Source organism: Rhinopithecus bieti, unplaced genomic scaffold (assembly GCF_001698545.2).
Source record: "Rhinopithecus bieti isolate Rb0 unplaced genomic scaffold, ASM169854v2 scaffold_5350, whole genome shotgun sequence".
NCBI lineage: Eukaryota > Metazoa > Chordata > Mammalia > Primates > Cercopithecidae > Rhinopithecus > Rhinopithecus bieti.
In genome coordinates this window covers 521,476-536,588 of record NW_016804837.1, presented here as the reverse complement: position 1 = coordinate 536,588, position 15,113 = coordinate 521,476, and the positions used below count along the sequence as shown (strand labels likewise).

At 39.0% G+C, this 15,113-nt stretch overlaps 1 protein-coding gene across 1 annotated transcript in view; it reads left to right on the top strand.

Annotated features, from left to right (window-relative positions):
- The first annotated feature begins 12,520 nt into the window (after positions 1 to 12,520).
- Positions 12,521 to 15,113, top strand: part of CAV2 (caveolin 2) — a 230,734-nt gene continuing 228,141 nt past the window's right edge. Inside the window, exon 1 of the mRNA XM_017870666.1 lies at positions 12,521 to 12,724. The gene's annotated coding sequence lies outside the window, so the exon portion shown is untranslated. The remainder of the gene's footprint in view (positions 12,725 to 15,113) is intronic.

Below are 15,113 nucleotides of genomic sequence, written 5' to 3'. Positions count from 1 at the left end.
ATCACTGCATTTAAGATGAGTCTTCTGAAGACAGCATACTGCTGTGTCCTGTTTCTTTATCCAACATGAACATATACTTTTCAAAGAAAATATACAACAGACCAACAATCATATGAAAAAATGCTTGACACCATTAATCATTACAGAAATGCAAATCAAAACCACGATGAGATACCATCTCACACCAGTCAGAATGGCTATTATTAAAAAGTCAAAAAATAATAGATGCTGGCAAGATTGCAGAGAAAAGGCAATGCCTATACACTGCTGGTGGGAATATAAATTAGTTGAGCCATTATGGAAAGCAGTTTGATGATTTCTCAAATAACTCAAAGCAGAATTACCATTCAACCCAGTAATCCCATTATTGGGTATATACTCAAAGGAATACAGATCCTTCTACCATAAAGACACATGCACGCACTATTCACAATTACAAAGACAGAATCAGCCTAGATGCCCCTCAATGGTAGACTAAATTTTTTTTTTTTTTTTTTTTTTTTTGAGACGGAGTCTTGCTCTGCCGCCCAGGCTGGAGTGCAGTGGCCAGATCTCAGCTCACTGCAAGCTCCGCCTCCCGGGTTCACGCCATTCTCCTGCCTCAGCCTCCGGAGTAGCTGGGACTACAGGCGCCCGCCACCTCGCCCGGCTAGTTTTTTGTATTTTTTTAGTAGAGACGGGGTTTCACCGTATTAGCCAGGATGGTCTCGATCTCCTGACCTCGTGATCCGCCCGCCTCCGCCTCCCAAAGTGCTGGGATTACAGGATTGAGCCACCGCGCCCGGCCAGTAGACTAAATTTTTAAAATGTGGTACATACACACCATGGAATACTATGCACGCATAAAGAGAATGAGATTATATCCTTTGCAGCAACATGGATGGAGCTGGAGACCATTATCCTAAGTAAACTAACACAGGAACAGAAAATTAAATTGTGCATATTCTCACTTATAAGTGAAAGCTAAACAGTGAGCACCTACGGACACAAAGAATGGAATAAGAGATACCAGGTTCTATTTGAGGGTGGAGGGAGGGAGAAGGGTAAGGATTAAAAACCACCTATCAGATAGTATGCTTATTACCTGGGTGGTGAGAAAATCTGTACACCAAATCCCCGTGACACACAATTTACCTATATAACCTGAACATGTACCCCTGGATATAAAATAAAGGTTTTAAAAAAGATATTCTCCACTTGCTGGTGTTTTAATTAACTGACAATTTCTTCATTTAAACAACTTTTCCAGAGCAAACTTGCAACTTTGTCTTGGGCTTAATATAATACATGAAATTTTCCTTTTTTATGAGCTAGACTCTCCTAGAAAAAATAGTGACATAAACCATTTATAATTAAGTTTAGAAGAAAAATTCAAGTACATTATATTAAATAAGTATCAATTGATAGTAGCGATCTAGCAATAGCCACAACCTGGCATTGCAGACATCAATGGCAATGAAGAAAATTTTGTATATGTTCCAAAAATTGATTGAAAATGATGTTAGTTGAGGTTTTAAAATTCCTCAAGAAAATCAACCACATATTTTAAATCTTCCTAAACTTCACAATCTCCAGAGCTTATGTTCTAGGGGTCAACTTGGATACTAGTTTGGTTAAGCTAAACAACCTATCTGCAAAAACATTTGCCTTAATAAAGACTTCCCATTCAAATAAAACTCGAATTTAATTAGAAAATGAAGAATGCTGATGCTAAAATAGATTACACTAATTTAAGACTAAGAAAATGTAATGTTTTCCAAACCTCAAGGTATAAAAGTGACAGACTCAAAATGTTTTGCTAAAATAAATATCATCTCAATCTTGTGTACCCAGGCAATTTCAACTTTTCCAAGGCAGAATGCTAGATATTCTTGCCTGACCCTGGTCTGTTGTAAAATGCTAGAGATACCCTCCCATCATCCTGTGACAGTAGCTCATCCTGACGTGTAAATATCTCATACATAATTTATTCCATTTCTTGGAGCAATGATTTGAATAAAAGCAAAGCAGTTTTTCTGCTGTCTTTACTGTAAATGCTAATCTAATAATACCAAACAGAGTGTCTAGCCAGACTGCCTGGGTTTGAGTCTGAGTCTGCCACTTATTAACTGTGATCTTGTACAAGGTATTGAATCTCTTTGTGCCTTGTTTTCCCATCTACAAGATGGAGCAATGACATTACTTAGAGCTTTGGTCACATTATGTGCCACATCAATTTGCCAAAGGAAAATAAATCCTACCTGCCTAGATGAACAGAGTTTCATCTTCCTCCAGAATCTAATTCTTGGTCAAGAAACTACCGAGATGTTTACTTCTATCCAAAGGGTCAGCCTTAGGACTTCTCAGCTACAATGCAGATAGTATTTCTTGAGATGAAAGGACTCCACCAGCACTATTCATAAGCTGGCAGTTCCAGAAACGAATGCCCTCTATGCTGCTGCTATGGCTGCTGTCACCTGCCATCACCCCAGGAAGTTTCTAGAAGTGAGTGTGGTCACTGTTTATACTCTGCCTGTGTACTGTTTAATATCACCATGCTCTGGTCTAGAAGAAGGAAACTCACCTTTCGTCTCTTTCCCTCTGCCCCAACAACTGTGGAATCTGTAAGCTTATCATTAAAGTTCAAGAACCCTAAAAGCTGGTCGATCACTAATTTTAAATTATCAAATTGTCTATTTTGGTATTTTCCTTGTAAGTTTTTTCCATAAATTATGGTCACAGGTTATCCTGGGTAAAACGCTTGTCCCAATTCCTTAGAATATCATCTGAGGCTAGGAATAGCCACGGTTGTGCATGGATGTGGCATCATGTGCAGATTATAGAATATCACTGCAAAGCCCAATTTAGACTCCATGGGTGAGATCATTCTACCTTATACAATACATAAAAATGCTCAGGGTATACACACTTTGCAAAATGCTTTGAGGAAACATTGTTATGCAGCATGGTCTCCACTGAACAGTTCTGACAGAACAGAGCACTTAAAAGCAACTGTTGGCCGGTCATGGTGGCTCACACCTGTAATCCCAGCACTTTGGCAGGCCAAGGCAGGTGGATCACCTGAGGTCAGGAGTTTGAGACCAGCCTGGTCAACATGGCAAAACCCCATCTATACTAAAGATACAAAAAATAGCTAGGCATGGTAGCACATGCCTATAATCCCAGTTACTCAGGAGGATGAGGAGGAGAATTGCTTGAACTTGAGAGGCAGAGTTTGCAGTGAGCCGAGATTATACCACGACACTCCAGCTAGGGTGACAGAGCGCAAAAAACAAAACAAAACAAAACAAAACAAAACAAAACAAAAAGCTCCTGTTACAGGAAAATAAATAACAATTTAAATCCATCTCTTGATAACTCAGGTGACTGCATGTTCATGAAAAGCACCCTCTTCAATGGTATGATCTCTCTGAACCAAATAAATTATTTCTTCAAATGTCTTTCACCTGTCCCGTTAATTGTTTCAGTAAGATTATAGGAGACAGAAACGATAAGGCAATGTTCAGGGAAGCAGACACAAAGAGGTAGGGGAAGTATTCACTGAGCAGGGCCACATATGATGCAGAGGAAGGAACTGCAAAGAGCAAACTGGGACCTGAAGTGGGTTGAAGGAAACTTCTCACAAATTCTGTTACAGCTCAATAAAGAATATGTTTGATATTTAATTAAAATGAAGCTCAAAAAGACTACTGTATGAATTTAGAATAATTCCAAACCCAACTAGAGAAAGCAGTAAGGGTTTCTACCCATGCATCACCCCTCAAGTGTCTTTTGTATTCTGTTCAAGGAACGTTTTTAATAAAAAACAGAATAAAATTAGAAATATTTTCTGATGAGTGATTTTCCTAGTACCAATTTATGATGAACCTATACTTTTCTACCAGAACTATGGATTTTCTTTTTACACATAATAGTTTGTCTTTTCAACAAAGAGTTAGTAACCCTAATGAGAAGAAAGCACAGGCAGAGGATGAGCTTACTGCGAGCAGCAACCCTAGGTTACACACTCAGGACAGTGTGTCCATAGGGGCTGAGCTGCTGTGACTTAATTGCTGAGACCCTCAGCCCTGGGGCAGCAAGGCCAGGGTGGCAGAACTTCATCTGGGCTCTTCGGAGGGCAGCCTGAGGTATGCTGTGAGCCACACAGGTAGGGAACCCCAAGATGGCCACTCCTGCCACTTTGCCCAGGTGGGATGCAACGGCCACCTCCCAAGTGCTTATGGCCCATTGTAGACAAGGGTCCTATATTAGTTTCCTATAGCTATTGTAACAAATTCCCAAAAACTTAGTGACTTAAAAGAAGAAAACAATTATCATCTTGCAGTGCTAGAGTCCAGAAGTCTGAAATTAAGGTGTCAATAGGGGTTATGTTCCTTATGGAAGCTCTAGGAGAGTCTTTGTCTCTTCTAGTTTCTGGCGGCTTTTGGTATTCTTTGACTTGTGGCCTTGTGGCTGCATCACTCCAATCTCTGCCTCTGAGGCTATGTCACCTCTTCCACTTCTGCCGAATCTGCTGTTATGGACTCAATGTGTATGCTCCCCATTCATATATGTTGAAACCCTGTGATGGTATATGCAGATAGGGACTTATGAGATGAGTGGAGCCCTCGTGAATGAGATTAGTGCCCTTAAAAGAAGAGGCCAGAAACGTACCTTGCTCTTTTTTCAGTCATGTGAAGAAACAAAAAAAAGCTGGCAGCCTACAATCTGGAAGTGGGCTCACACCAGAATCTGACTGTGGTGGCACCCTGATCTTAGACTTCCAACCTCCAGAACTGTGAGAAATAACTTCCTATTGTTTACAAGCCACTCAGACTATGATATTCTGCTATAATGCCCTGAGGTGTCTAAGCAGTCTTCCCGGTGCATTTCTTATAAATAACTTGTCAGTGGATTTAGAGCCACACAGATAATCCAAGATGATCTCCTCATCTCAAGATCCTTAATTTAATTATATCTGCAAGGTTCCTTTTTCCAAGTAAGATGATAGTCACAGATTCTGGTAATTAGGACACAGGCATATTTTTTGAGGCCCACTATTCAACTCACTACAGAGACCATGAGACTGCCAAGGGAGTTGCTGTTCAAGATGTTCGATAGCTTAAGGTGAGTCTGGTTGGGGAAGGGATGGGGGTGGGGGAAGGAAGAGGCAGAAAGCTCAGGTGGGTATTGGGAAAGAGGTAACTCCAAGCAGTGGCCCCCACATTCTGGTATCACAAATATTGAATATTTCTGTTTTCTCATCCAAGTTGGTTGCATAGTAGCTCTTCTAACACACAGACCTGTTCCCAAATTAAATTGTCATTATTTCAAAATACTTGGCATTAAAAAATATTATTGGATTCAAAGATCTATTCTTTTAGAAAGCGAAATTTTAATTTTACAGTTGTTTTGAAAAAAGGCAGGAGCTGCCAAATTTTTCAAATACACTAACTGTTATATGTTAATGGTTTTAATTTTTTATAACTTGTGCAAACAAGTGTCTTATCAATAAGGATTGTTAAGACCTTGCAGGAATCATCATTAATAAGACTTGACTAGGAAATGTTTAACCATTTCAGGCAAAAAAATATGATACTCAAAGAAAAATTGGTCAGGAAAGCATATTGAAGTCTTATTTTAAAAACTGCAAAGATTTGACTTTAAATATTCAATCTTTTCATTAATATTTGTGTTTTTATCATAATGATATTGACATTTTATATATACATAATTTCCATAATATATATTGCGCATACAATATATATAATAGCAGAGGAATTCAAGAAAGAATGAGCAAGAAGAGCAAGAAGGGAATTGTGATTGAATTTGCCTCAGAGCCAGCAAAGCTCTTACGGAAATTTAATGACTATAAGCCACAAAAAGGAGCAGTCAGAAGTGAATATAAGGGGCAAGATGAAGACCTAAAGGAAAACTGATCAGGAAGGGGAGGGCATCAATTAAGTATGAAAATATTTTCCAACTTCCTAGCAAATAGAGATTGGTCATCAAAAATGAACCCAAACCTACAAACATTATTGACTTTAAAAACGTTGTGTCGGCCGGGCGCGGTGGCTCAAGCCTGTAATCCCAGCACTTTGGGAGGCCGAGACAGGCGGATCACGAGGTCAGGAGATCGAGACCATCCTGGCTAACACGGTGAAACCCCGTCTCTACTAAAAAATACAAAAAACTAGCCGGGCGAGGTGGCGGGCGCCTGTAGTCCCAGCTCCTCGGGAGGCTGAGGCAGGAGAATGGCATAAACCCGGGAGGCGGAGCTTGCAGTGAGCTGAGATCTGGCCACTGCACTCCAGCCTGGGCGGCAGAGCAAGACTCCGTCTCAAAAAAAAAAAAAAAAACAACGTAGTGTCACTATATTTACACAGTGGAATACTATAGCATTACAAGTGAGCAACATAACAGCATAACATAACACCATAAAATTCTACATAATGCTGAGTGAAAGAAGCCTGGCCCACAAAATAATACACACTGTATGATATCATTTACATAAAATATGAATTCATTTATAGTGTTGAAAGGCAAGATAGTGGTGACCCTTAGAAAGTCATAAATTATAAGAGGGATCTGAGTTGTTGATTATGTTTTATTTCTTGATCTGGGGAGGGCAGGTTACAGAAGTGTGGTCAGTTTGTGAAGATTCATTGAACTGCACACTTAGGATATATGCGCTAATCTAGATGCATATTTTCTTCAATTCAATTTAAAAACAGCAGAATAAATTGTAAAATAAATGCCTCTCCTACCTTTCTTTTGATGTGTCCTTGTATTTTAAAATAAAACACCATTCTATTCTATTTGTTGAAATAGAACACCATTGCTGTCAACTAAAATAACAGCAATACACCAAAGGCTTGTATGTTCTTCCACAACAACAAAAAATCCATTTAAAATTAGGTGCTATAATGTAATTGTAGATATGATTGAAAACATGGCTGACTCGAGCATGATTTCTGATGGAAAATTAAAAATGCTGTTTCCTCTACTGAGTTTTAGGTGAATAGAACATAGAGATTTGTTGGACTCCAAGACCTGTGTTTTTTCAGCTACTCTGAGTGTGGTAGAGGCTGTTGCTCCCTCCATCCCCCAGCCTCTCTTAGAGTTAGGGCAAGGCCACTTGACCAATTATAGCCAATGGTCAGAAATGGAAATGGCACATGTCACCTGGGGCCAGGCATTTATGAGGCCAGCATGACTCTTCTACCTCTCTTCCTAACACACGTTAGAATAAAGAATTTTATGTAATAGAAACTGAGAACAAGGTGGGATAAATTTAAGGAAATCACCACTTATTCACATTAAAATGTAACCAGAAAGGTTAGTGCAAACCAAAAAAAGTCATTATTATACAATTACATACATTTTAATATATATGATAATTCAAAAAATTTTTCCAGTATCTCTCTTTCTCCCTCTCTCTCTTACACACATTCTTTTTCTACATTTATTCTTAATCTTATTAAAAAATCTGATACCACTATAAGAAAGTTTGACAAAAAGTCTAAATAAGTCAAAATCCATATTAACTATGGATTATTAATTGATAATAACACAGCATTAGTATGATTCAGTGATCAAAATTACTCTTTAGTTAGAAAAGTCAAAGAGAAATATGTGGGAACTGGGGAATGGGAAGAAAGAAGAGAAAAGAAAGGAAATAATTTGGGTTTAAGTAAGGCTGAGAGGGTTAAAAATGAGAAAGTACAAGTGGTTAGAAAAAAAAAAGGATATTTGCAAAGAAAGTCATGCAGCTAAAAGGGACCCATTATGAAAAGTATTTGGTTTATAGTTTAAAGTCGATTCTTCAGTCTACTTATTTGTGAATTTGTTTATTCTACTTCACTCACAAGCTGGCTCTCAAAATTGTACCACTCTCCTCAGGCATGTGGATAAACTACGGACAGATAACTAGGAAACAGTCCAGGACTTTATATTGCTTGTCACAGCAGTACCTCTTGTAACAATTTTTTCATGTGTGTATAATAAAAATATGTAGGCCAGTGGTTTCTTCAGACAAAAGCAGTCTTCACATTCCAGAAACTCAGGGGGAGGTTGTTGAAAGAACAAGTTGTGCACACCTGAAGAATCAGCCATTCCCTGGACTGGAACTTTAACTCTGTTTTGAAATAGCTGAGGTGATGTTGACCTCCCTGGAAAAGACTGTGAGTAAACCCCAAAAAGGTCATTCACCTTGGGAGCTCGAGTCAGAGTAGATTTGGCCAATCAGTTCATGGCCATATTCTTATTCAACGTTGTTGGTTCCGCAGTGGGTGGGACTTGTGTTTTAACACCCAAGGAAACAGCAAGTGAAGACATCAATATAAGGAGAAGAAGAAGAAATAAACATGACTACTAGGAGAAATTAAAGACTTGGTTGTGCACAAACAGAATGCCAGGGGTTGGCATAGTATGGGGTGGCAAAAATTGACCAGAGCTGGAGGTCAGAGCCCTGGACACTAGTCTGCAACCACTGCAAGTCACTTTTCATGTTGGATCCTCATTTTTCTCATCTGTAAAGATGGAATATTTTATTAAACGATTTATGAAGTTTCCTCTCATCGAATTCTACAAATGCTCTGTGAATAGCTTCTGATTGGCTAAAAAGTCTCACTCAGTATAACTTAGAGAGTGTGATTTTGTTCTGGTTTGTCCTTGATCCTGGAGCATTCAGGAAGCTTGGAACAATTTCTCTATGACCCTTCACTCCTTCAGCGATGAAACTTGCCACAACACAGTACACATACCCCGATCCCTATTTTTATTACCAGGGATTTGGCTCTAACTTTGCCCAACTCTCAGGTGATGCTAACCTCTGGAGATTTCCCTGACCTCCACATTTCTTGTAGAGAACTAAACCCTAGTGCTAGATGGGGTTTGGATGCTCACTTTCTTTACCTGATCCTTAAAATATTAGAGCAAATATTTCTGATTTAAGATAAAATTATTAATATGATATGTTAGCATTTGTTTCTGGGGTGTCATTATAGCAATTAAGGAGTTATGCAGGAATTCCAAAATAGCAATTCAGAAACAGATATTACTGAGTAAGCAGTAAAATAAATATCAGAGTTCTAATGATTACCAGCTTCGAGTAAATCATGCCAGTCTAGAAAATGGAAGTGTTTATGATACTGCTGAACTAACTATATAAGCCCCCCAACAATTCAAGCCATATTAATTTGAAAGCAGTTAGTAAATAAAAGAAACTTAGTTATAATATATATATATAATATAATATAACTTAGTAAGTATACGAAAATAGATCAGTAGATCTTCACCATGACTGCTTGTTAGACCCATCAAGAGAGTTTTTAAAAATTAGCTTCCTCTGTTCCCTTCCCTACCCAACCAATTAAATTGGGCTCTCTGTGATGTGGCCAAGGTGTTAATATTTGTGTTGAGTTCCCTAAGTACCAATACTTTTTCAACAGACAGGGCTGAGAAACATTGCAGTCTATTACTTTCTCTGGGACCTTATATGGCACTTCCATAGAGTAAAATTGAAACAAAGAGGTTTGAGTGCAAAGTATGACTCACCCAACTTCTCTTAGCCTCAATTAACCCAGCTATAAGCAAAGAGACAACATCTGCTCCACCATATTGTTGAGAAAGTTAAATAAGTTATATTTCAAAGTATTTGATATACAGTAGATGCTCAAAAGATATTGACTGAATGTTGAATTTATTTTCTATAACTTTTGTTAGCTTAATGTTAGGTATTGACAGACCTTGATGATCTCAGTGTTAATATGGTGACCATAGTAAATAAGGTGCCTATAAAATGTATGTGAAGAATAAATGTAGACATTGATTTTTCTTCTTACACAAATACATATAGATGAGGATTATGGGATTTTAAGTTTATTTTATATACTTTAATAACTCATGTTATTAAGTTCATTATATATATGTCTATTTATATATCTATAAATTGATCTCGGTATAGATGAGGAATAGGGCACGTTATATTCATTTTAAAAATGTGTAAAATTGTGAATTCAAATATAAACTGGAAATAAAACAACAGCGTGACATTAAAGGGGATCTCATCAGCTAGATATGAGCCTTAAGAGGCAGGAGGCCAACCTGCCCTCTGCTCAGCCTCAAGCCTGTCACTACCAAACTGCACCTTGGAGCTCAGCCCAGAGGGTCTCCATCACTCACTTGAAGCTGAATCTAAACCCCCTCTGTAACAGAACGCCAGTCTGGGGAACTCTGAAGTACTTTGACTACAGGTTCACAGGTAGAGATTGCTTAACTGGAAGAAAAGCAAGGAGAAAAATCAATGTCTACATTCATTCCTCACATATTCCTCAATAGATCTATATATCTATTGATTGAGGGGTCATATTTCTACATCTTGTTCATTTGTAACTTGGATATTGTATAGTAAAATCTGATTGCCATCCTTGCCATCTCTTGTAGGATATTTTGGGTCTAATTTTGAAAGCTGGATATTATTTTCTTTCCACTTTCTGTAAAGTGAGGGTAGGAAGGAGAAGAAAGGGAAAACTCCAATGAAGCTCCATACTTCCTTTCTGAAACACTGTTAAAGATAGTGCGGCAGGTCCCCCTGCACCCAGCCGGGGGTGTATTCACTCTTTTATCATACAGGTAGGCTTCTGCTCTACCTATCTTGGTATGAAGCCCTGGAAGTAAGCAAATTCTTATATAGTGGGATCATGCAGCAAGAGTCTATGCACTCAAAAGTGTTCACTAAAATTTTCTCTGGACCTTCCAAGGGTACTTCATCATTCCACCTGTCTCCCCATGGAAGATGCGAGCAAGAATGCCATGACTCTGTGACCTCAAAATACTAACAGAATATTGCTTCTGCAGGATGGGACCACAGCTAGAACTCTATGCCACGCCAGAATTCACTTATTCAATGCATATTTCTGAGTGTCAACTCTGTGCCAAGTATTGTTTCAATTTTACACCAGCGAACAAAATATACAATGTGCCCGACCTATGAATATCACTATTGTTGACATGACAACAATGAATGAACAACAAAACAGATTTATATAAGCCAGGTTATGTAAGCGTTATGGAGACAAATGAAGTAAGTAAGTGTTTAGCCAGAGTTCTCTAGGGGGACAGAACTAATAAGATAGATGTATGAAGGGGAGTTTATTAAAGATTATTGACTCACACAATCACAAGGTCCCACAAAAGGCCATCTGCAAGCTGAGGAACAAGGTAGCCAGTCCAAGTCCCTAGTCTTTGAGATGGAGTCTTGGTCTGTAGCCCAGGCTGGAGTGCAGTGGCGTGATCTCGGCTCACTTCAAGCTCTACCTCCTGGGTTCATGCCATTCTCCTGCCTCAGCCTCCCAGGTAGCTGGGACTACGGGTGCCGGCCACCAAGTCCAGCTAATTTTTTTTTTTTTTTTTTTTTGTATTTTTAGTAGAGACGGGGTTTCACCGTGTTAGCCAGAATGGTCTCCATCTCCTGATCTCGTGATCCACCCGCCTCTGCCTCCTAAAGTGCTGGGATTACAGTCATGAGCCACTGCACCTGGCCAAATCAAGAAATTTTAAAAGTATAATATGCCACTCTTTTCTTTTCTTATGAAAAACGATAATGCTAAATTTACAGGCATAATGTTGTATTGGCATTAAAGAAGGGCTATGAGTCCATTAAAATAATCAACATGTTATTTGTGATGCTGAATGTACACACAAGTTTTCAACGATCTGAACAAGAGGATCTTCTGATAAATATTCATCATATCCTGATTTTTTAAATTGGAGTACTTCAAATTTAGATGTTAAGTTAAAAAAAAAAAAACTCTAAATTCTCACACATGAAACCTGATCTTGGCTCTGATGTTTACTTTTTTGAAGTAAGTAGAAATAATTGAGTACAGAAGAAACAGCTAGATTTGTTAAAATCTGGTTAAATGTTGTTTTAATTATCACAGAAGATGTAAAGAAATGTGTAATTTTATGGATTATTTATAGAATAGTGGGCAAAACCAATTAGGTATTAAGTAAGAAGTAAACCTTGAATTTATGCATTTTTGTAATAGAACCTCTAGCTGTACTAAATACAAACTGAATTTTTGGAGGATAAACACTAAAAAAACCCTTTCATTACTCTCAAGATACATTATTTATCATATTAATAAGCTTCTCATGTCATACATTGTGTATCGTTATTGTGGTTATTTTGTTAACAATTTTATTAAATGAGTTCTAATTTTGGTGGAGAAATTTTGACAACTACACAAAGAATGTACCAATTATCACTTCTGAAAACTATACATATGAACTTTTCAAAACCTATAAATGACTCTTCTCTGGTTTGGCTGAAGTTAGAGGAGCATTGTTAAATAATATTTAGTGAACACTTTCTTTAAAAAAAAATTATGTGTGTTTTCATAATGTGTTTTGATTTAAAAGAAAGTTGTTATTATTATTGAAAACATGTTTTGTAATGAGCCACTAAAGTCCTCAAAATTAAAATGAATCATACTATTGAAAACGTACATTTGATACACTTTTTTTCTTTGAGCAGGCAAACACATTTAAGACCTTTGTGTAAGATCAGAAAATCATAAGACAGCATTAAAAAGTACTATGCAGGAGGAGATGGAACAAGATGGCCAAATAGAAGCCTCCAGGAATCATCTCCCCCAAAGGGACTGAACAATTGTCTAAACAAAATTGAACAACTATCTAAACAAAAAAAGTACCTTCATAAAAAGCAAAAATCAGATGAGTGATCACAGTACCTGCTTTTAACATCATATTAAGGAAAGAGGTGCTGAAGATGATAAGAAAGGCAGACTTGAATTGCCTATACCACTCTTCCCCTATCCCCAGGTAGCAGCCCGTCACTGATGCAGATAGAGAATCTGTGTGCTTGAGGGAGGGACAGTGCAGTGACTGTGGAATTTTGCATTGGAATTCAGTGCTGCTCTGTCACAGCAGAAAGCAACACAGGTCAGAACTCAGCCAGTGCCCATAGAGGGAGCATTTAAATCAACCCTAGCTAGAGGGAAATACCCTATCCCAGTGGCAGAACTTCAATTTTGGCAAGTCCCGCCAACACAGGCTAAAGTGCTCTGGGGTTCTAAAATAAACTTGAAATGAAAGGCAGTCTAGGCCACAAGGACTGCAATTTCTGGGCAACTCCTGGTGCTGTGCTGGGCTTGGAACCAATTGACTTGGGGTACCTACAACTTAGTGAGACATTAGCTGGGGTCGCCAAAGGAATGCTTGTGTCACCCCTCCCCAACTCCAGGCAGTGAAGCTTGCAACTTCAGGAGAGAACCCTTCCTTCCACTTGAGAGGAGAAGGGAGAGTAAAGAGTACTTTTTCTTGCAACTTGGATACCACCTCAGCCACAGTAGGATAGAGCACAGGGCAGAGTCCAAGGCTCCCATTCCAGGCTCTAGCTCCCAGATGACATTTCTATACATACCCTGGGTCAGAAGGGAACCCATAACCTCGAAGGGAAGGACCTAGTCCTGGAAAGATTTATCACCTGCTGACTAAGAAACCCTTGGTCCCTGAACAATCAGCAGTGGTAGCCAGGCAGTACTTACCATGGATTTTGGGTGAGATTCAGAGCCATGACCCAGTACATTCTCAGCTTTTGTCACTATGAGGAGAAACTCCTTCTACTTGAAGAAAAGAGAGGGCAGAATAAACAGGACTTTGTCTTGTAGTTTGGGTACCAGCTCAGTCACAGTGGGATAGGGCAGCAAGCATATCCTTGTCCCCGATTCCAGGTCTTGGCTCTTACATGACATCTCTGGACCTGCCATTGACCAGAGGAGAGCTGACTGCCCTGAAGCAAGAGTACCAGGCCTGGCAGCATTTACCATAACTGACTGAAGAGTGCTTGGACCTTGAGCGAACATCAGCAGTAGCCAGGCAGTTCTCACAGTCAGTGGTAGACATGAGGAGAGACTCCTCTGCTTGTGAAAAGAGAAGAGTGGGAAGAATTTTTTCTTGTGGCTTGCGTGCCAACTCAGCCACAGTAGAATAGAGCACCAGGTAGATTTCTAAGGTTTCCAACTCCAGGCCCTGACTCCTAGGCAGAATCTCTGGACTTGCACAGGGCTGGGGGAACTCACCACCCTGAAAAGAAGGACACAGCCTGTCTGGCTTTGCCACTTAGTGATTGTAGAGCCCCAGAGCCTTGAGCAAATGTAGATGGTATCCAGGCAGTTTCACAACTGGCTTTGAGTAAAACCCAATGCTGTGCTGGTTTCAGGTCTGAAGCACTGTCCTAGTGGTGGTGAGTACAGGGTTGTTTGTGTCACCCCTCCTCTAGTTCCAGGAAATTCAGCACAGAGAAAGAGAGAGACAGATTCCATTTGTTTGGGAGAAAGTAAGGGAGGAGAACAAGAGTCTCTGTCAGGTAATCCAGAGAATTCTTTTGGATCTTATTCTAGACCATCAAGGCAATACCTCTATGAGTCTGCAAGAGCTATAGCGTTACTGGGCTTGGAGTGGCTCCTAATGCAGACATGGCTACAGTAACCAAAAACTTAGATAACAACACTGAAGTTTCTTCAAACACCTGAAAAGCTTTTCCAAGAAGGACAGGTACAAACAAGCCAGGACTGCAAAGACTGCAATAAATACCTTATCCTAACTGCCCAGACACTGACAAACTTCCAGGAAAATGGCCTCACCAAATGAACTAAATAAGGCACAGAGGTCAATCCTTGGGGGACAGAGATATGTGACCTTTCAGACAGAGAATTCAAAATAGCTGTTTTGAAGATGCAACAAAATTCAAGTTAAAACAGAGAAAGAATTCAGAATCCTATCAGATAAGTCTAAGAAACAGATTGAAGTAATTTAAAAGAATCAAGCAGAAGTTCTGGAGTTGAAAAATGCAACTGACATACTGAAGAATGCATTGAAGTCTCTTAACAAAATTGATTAAGCAGAAGAAAAAATTAGTGAGCCTGAAGACAAGCTATTTAAAAACACACAGTCAAAGGAGACAAAAGAAACAAGAATTTTTAAAAGGAAGCATGCACAACACCTAGAAAATAGTCTCAGAGGGCAAACCTAAGAGTTATTGGCCCTAAAGAGGAGGTGGAGAGAGAAAGAGGTAAAATGTTTATTCACAGGGATAATAACAAAGA